Below are 6545 nucleotides of genomic sequence, written 5' to 3' on the forward strand. Positions count from 1 at the left end.
AAGCTTTGAAATTGTTCATTTGTTCATGGAACAGAATAATCTGTTCCTGGGAATCACCTGGTGCAACCCCCTGTTTATCAGTGACTTTCTCCCATGGTGCTGCAGTTCCATTTCCAGAGCAGTGCCTGGTGCAAGTGTTTTGGGCTCCAGTGCATGTTTCTGCTGTGAGTAACACAGGGAGCTGAAGGGCAGAACGGTGGGGCTGGGTGGAGGAACTGCTGTGAGACAATATTGGCTGTGTGTCTGGACAGAAAATGTGTCCCTAGCTTCCAAATCCACAGCTGTTGGACACAGCATTTTGTGAATGATTTTTCAGGATAGCAAGTGGAAAATCAGCCAGCAGAGAAGACATCAGAGGGTAGAGCTGTGAGAGCTGAAGCAGAACATGAATGTTCATAACAAGAATTGCCCAGAATGCCCCGAGAAGTCATGGATTCTCTCTCACTGGAGATATTCCAGAACTGCCTGGACACAATCCTGTGCCATGTGCTCTGGGATGGCCCTGCTTGAGCAGGGAGGTGGGACCAGATGAACCACTGTGGTCCCTTCCAGCCTGACCCAGTAAGTGATCTGTGGTTTCTTGCTGTCTAGGAGACAGCTCAGAAGCAGCAGCACCTATTGCAGCATCTCTGCTCCAAGCATTATCTGTAGGTGGCACAAGCTCTTTGGGAGTGACTCTGCAGGTTCCTAATCTGTCTGTCAAGACAAGTATAAACCTAATGCACTGGAAATCCTTTTTCTTTCTTTTTTGGCAGAAGCAAAGGTGTCTCAAATCTGATACCTCAAATACAGATGTTAGTCATCATAACTATATATACACACACAAGTTTGAATCTGTCATAATTCTGGTCTTCTCTCCCATCACTGTTTCCTTTGTTCTCCAGTTCTGTGGGTTCAGGTTTTCTGCAGATGGTTGAACTCCTGATGTGATCTCCTGGTGTGTTCAAGGTAGTGCTTCAAGGCCATAGCCTCAGGTTTTCAGAGTCTTGATGAAACTGCCTTGGGGGTTTTTTTCCACATGGCAATACCTGAATTCCTTTTTTAGCACTCAGACAAATGTATAAAGATTCAGCACTTAACAAATTGCTCCTGGTGACTCCATGTCAGTCACACGACAGTGTGAGCAGGTTGTACTTTCAGGAGGTACTTTGACTGTGCCAGGCCACAAATGCATTTTCCAGCACTGGAAATCCTGTTAGAATTTGAGGAGGAAGATCAGAGGATTACAGGCTTTGTCCTTCTGACACAAAAGCACCTGCTGCGCACCAAGGCAAGCAGGAAACATCTTCTGCCCTCCTGCTATTCCTGTGATCCAGTGACCTTCAGAGGCTCAGGTTGAATGAAACCATCCGTTCCCTGACTCCTGCCCGGGGGCAGAGGGACATGGGTCAGGTTTATTTCTGAAGGTTCACAGTGCTGTGAAGGCACTTGCCTATTTTTATAACAGGTAGGTGGTTTTTTTTAATAACCCAAAGCTCTCGGATCTGCCTCACTCGATGCTTTGACTCACATTCCTCCTGGGGTCAGCTGAGCCCCTTCTCCCGTGGGAGTGTTGCACCTCCTACACTTCCCAGGGGCTTTGTGTGTTTCCACACTGGCTGCCAGGCTTGGCAAGGTCCTTCCCTGCAGGGCTGTGCTCAGGGGTATTTTTGCTTCACTTTGCTCCATGAAGTAGTTCTAGTGTAGGTGTCTATGTAGTTTACACCAGTGTTTAGGGAGGAAACATCAGTCCCTCTGTATTTGGCACTGGTGAGTGCTGTGTCCAGGTCTGGGCCCTCACTGCAAGAGGCATTAGGGGCTGGAGGTATCCAGAGAAGGGAATGGAGCTGGGGAAGGGGCTCAAGCACAAGGAGCAGCTGAGGGAGCTGTGGGGGCTCAGCCTGGAGAAAAAGAGGGTTGGGGGAACCTTCTCATTCTGTACAGCTCCCAGAGAGGAGGTGCAGCCAGGTTGGACTCTTCTCCCAGGCAACTAGTGACAGGAGGAGAGGACATGGCCTCAGGCTGTGCCAGGGGAGGTTCAGGTTGGACATCAGGAGGAATTTCTCCCATGGAAAGGGCTGCCCAGGGAGCCACCATCCCTGGATGTGTTCAGGGCATGACTGGATGTGGCACTCAGTGCTTTGGTCTAGCTGACAAGGTGGTGATGGGTCACAAATTGGACTTGACCTTGGAGGTCTTTTCCAGCCTCAGTGGTTCTGTGATGTTGTTGCTCTTACTAAGCATTTGCAGCAGCTGTTAGCTCTGAAGACAGTGAGCAAAACAGCAAATCCTGTGGTGATATGTGTCCTGTCAGCTCTGAGATCAGAGACAGTTGTCCTTTGTCTTTCCTTACTGCCAGGAGGACCAGCAATATGCACAGTGACAGTAAATAATTCCAGGTGTGGGTGGTCTCTAGGCTCATTTAGCTGCTGGAACATGGTACCAAGCAGGGTGTTGTGTAGGGGAGGATCAGCTGGAAGAGAGCCAGAGCTGTTTTTCAATCCCATATTTCTGCCTGTGCTGCAGCTGGCTCGGCCATCTCCTTGCTCTCCCTCAGCTGTGTCCAGGGTGTGCTGCCAAGGGAGAGCATTCACACCCAAAGCTGGAGCCTCTTGACAAACACAGCCCTGCTCAGCTCCCTGGGCTCGGGGAAGGCACCGCCAGCTCTGGGTCAGAGGGATCAGCAGCTGCTTGATGTATTTCTGAAACCATAATGAGCCAAACTTCACCTTTCTAAAGCAAGGGCATGGGGCCCGTGCACTTGGATGAGGTATAAATAAATGAGTGGGTGATTAATTCCATCCTGTTCATGATGTGCAGCATAGGAGTCTGAAACAGCCACAGACAGGGCTTTAATTCAGTCCCTTTGGCATCTGTGCAGAAAAGCTTACTCTAATCAAAGCTTCCTTGAAATGCAGGTAAAAGTGAAGTTAACTCTTTGCAACAAGACTCTTGTGGCTGCAATTAACTTGGAGGAAGTTTTAGGATTATGAAAGGGTTGGAGGAGAAGTTTATGGGGTTGCAAATAAGTATTCACCCTTGTGTCCAGGGCATGACCCTGTTGACCTTTGGGAGCTGCAGATAAAATAAAGTTCTCTCTGAAACAACCAAACATCTTCCTGGAAGAGCCTTAATTTGACTTCTCTTTCCTTTCTCAGTCTCATAGTCAGTTTTTCTTGCTTGTGGCCAAAGCTGATCATTAATATTTCATCTGGCACGCAATGCAGTTGTTTCTGGAACGTCCTTTTTCCTTCTGAACTGCATGGGGAGGTTATGTGCAGGTCTTTTTTTGTGGGTGATATAGATTCAGAGAGATGAAACCTAAAAGAACATCAGCAGGAGCTGATGCTGACCACAGAAGCACAGGTTTGTTGACAGAAGCAAACAGACAGCACTTTAGGGCCTGCTGGGAATACCAACCTTCTGCACAAACAGCCTTTTAACCTCCCTTCAGCCTTGTCCCGTGGTTCATGTTATTCTGCTGGCAGAAATCAAGGTTTTGCTCTTTTTGTCCTTTTCAACTGCCAGAGGAATTGGAGTTCTTGAACACCCCCACCCACTGATGGGCTGGGTGGAATCCCTCGTGTGGAATGCTGGCTGGAAGTAGAGGATGACTCAGGAGGAGGGTGAGGAGCTACAGCTTCTTCTACCAACAGCTGGGGATTCACCAGCATTTCAAAGCAGTTTTCCTTTGGTTGGGGCTTGTTCTAGCTTGGCCTCATAGAACTTTCAAAGCAAATTAGACCCTCCGTGTAACTGGGAAGGGCAAAGAATTTCCTGTGAAACTGCCAATGAGAGGGTTGTGGAGAAGGAAATGAAGGAAGAATGGGATGTAATGAGGGAGTTGTACAGGTCGGAGGAAATGCCGAGCGAGCTCTGTCATTCCATGTGCTCTTGGGGATCTCTTGAGGAGAACACCATGTACAAAGAGGAGCCTCACTGGCCAACAGTCTGGCTTGGACAAAGGTGATCTTGACAGAGAAATTGTTGCCCTGAGTTGTCTGTGGAACTGTGGCCATTGCCTCTGAAACTCAGAGTGCAGAAATTATTGTAGGTCTTTTCAGAGCTGAAAACCCAGAAAATGTGCAATTGGTGATAAATCTATGGTCCAAACTGGACCTGGTTAAGGGGTGACGTGCTGAACCTGTTGTCAAGACATAACTGGAGCAATCTGCCCCTTTTGGACATTGGGTTTTGTCTCAGATGTGACACACAACCATTGTTACGAAAGCAGCAGTGACTGATGGCTGTGGAAGCAGATTGTAATTCCTTCCAAACCCATCTCTACCTCATAAATCCAAGGCAATTTGGAGGATGGCTCCCCATGCTCCACAACCATCCTGGTGAGTTCTGTCTGTTACAGCTCAGTTTGCTGTGGAATCCTGTTTTACCATAAATTAATGATGGAATCATGGAATGGTTTGGGTTGGAAGGACCTTACAACTCATCTGATCTAACCCTGTGCCATGGGCAGGGACACCTTCCACTTACCCAGGTTGCTCCAAGCCCTGTCCAACCTGTTCTGGAACACTTCCCAGGCATGGAGCAGCCACAGCTTTTCTGGGCAACCTGTGCCAGTGCCTCAGCACCCTCAGAGTGTTCTGTCTGGTGTCTCAGCTGCTTGTCCTGCTGCATCAGGAATGTGATCTTAGCTTTTTGTTGACCATTCCACGGACAAGTCAGTGCATTTACCCTCAGATTTTTGCTTTAATAAATTATTGTTATGGCCTCTGTGAGGCCACTTTGAATTACTGAGGCTGCTTGGCTGTAGTGCTCTGTCATTTGTTGCCCTTTTAGCTGCCTGACCTTTGCAGAGTGGAGATTGAAACACGAGGTGTAAAGTTCTGGCTCTGGGACTGAGGTGGCAGCACCTCATGGAAGGGTTGTTGGAAATACTTCAGCTCTTCAGAGCATGGCTGGATCTGGGTGAAGCTCTGGCAGGTGATGCTTGTTATGCAATTGTACTGGCAGGAACAATTAGAGATTTACAAGTGCTTGTAAATGCTGCTATTTATAGGATGGACACTTTATTTAACAAAACACTAATCTTTTCTGCAGTGGGAGGAAATGTCAGAGTGGAGTGTTTCATCTCTAGGCTGCGACTGGGCCACGATGTCCAAAGGAACAGCACTTTGTCCTTGGTTTCAAAGCAAAGAACTAGAGGCTTCCAAGAGGTTTGCACATGGGGGAATGGAGAAAGGCTATTTTAAATCTTGCAATGCTTCTGAGTTTTAGTACTAAAGATCTGTGGGGCTTCTCTCTTGTGAGACTTGGAATGTGTATAATTCTCAACCTCTGAATGTTGATTATTAAGAAGCAAAACTGAACTTCTCACTGTGAATCTGGAAAAAGAGAACTTATATGAATTTGATTACCTGTTTTGACTTCGTGAATAAATTTGGCCTGGGATATTTTTGAGAATCAGAGCTTGTATGAGAGTATTTTTTGCTAATCTTTCTCTTTAGGAGACCTTGTGTGTCCTCTTAAATACATTGATGGCTCTGTTTTGGTTCATACCAACATGAATCAGACTTAAACCCAAGAACAGAAAAAGCTTTTTCTTTTTTCCTCCTGAATTAGTTACATGATCTACTTGGTTACAAAAGTTTCAGAAAAGGGTTTTTTCCTCTCTGCATCATTTGGGGTGTGCTGTAGTAGGTGTAGTTCTTGTCAGTGCTCAGTGGTGAAGTTATTCTGTTCTCCCTCCGTGCATGGAGGTGATTGGATTAAGTGTGGATTAGCAGAGCAGATCCCATCAGCTCCTCTGCAAGTGCAGGGAGCAGCAGGAGGATGGTTTAGGAGAGCTGGCAGGGATTGCTGCAGGCTGGTCCTAGTGTACAGGCAGTGAGGAGAGGAAGGAGGAGAAAATAGTGTTTAGCCTGAACATTAGTGACAGTGGAGCAGCTTTCTGTAGAAGGGGTGAAATAAATCTTCTTTATGACCTTTGCATCTGTTCCCAGTAGCTCCTGTGGCTTGTTGTGCCAGGGAAAACCTGCAGGCCAGGGAAATACGGAGGATCATGGAATCCCAAAGTGGTTTGGGTTGAAAGGGATGTTAAAGATGATATCCAGCTCCAGCCTCCCAACCACAGTCATGGACAGAGCTGTGTTTGCAGGAGCTGCTGATACATGTGGTTATACAACTCTTTTCCTGTATTGGCACAATAAGGGAGTAATTTTCTTTGTACTGGAGCAGATTTGTTGATAAAGTTGTGTCTACAAAGAACAACTTTTGTGTTTATTTGGGCATTGTCTCCTGGAGCATCCTTAGTGTAAACAGCTGTGGGTGTTTGCTGTTGGAACCAGCTTTTCTGCTTGTTTCCATGTCAGAGCAGGTCAAAAGAGGTGATTCTTCCCCTCTACTCAGCTCTTATGAGACTCACCTGGAATACTGCACACAGTTCTGGTGTCCTCAACATAAGAATGATATGGGACTGTTGGAGCAAGTCCAGAGGAGGCCACGAAGTTGCTAAGAGGATTGGAGCATCTCCCTGTGAGGACAGGCTGAGGGAGTTGGGGCTGTTCAGCCTGGAGAAGACTCCATGGAGACATCAGAGCAACTTTCAG

This window comes from Acanthisitta chloris, unplaced genomic scaffold (assembly GCF_000695815.1).
Source record: "Acanthisitta chloris isolate BGI_N310 unplaced genomic scaffold, ASM69581v1 scaffold1528, whole genome shotgun sequence".
Lineage (NCBI taxonomy): Eukaryota > Metazoa > Chordata > Aves > Passeriformes > Acanthisittidae > Acanthisitta > Acanthisitta chloris.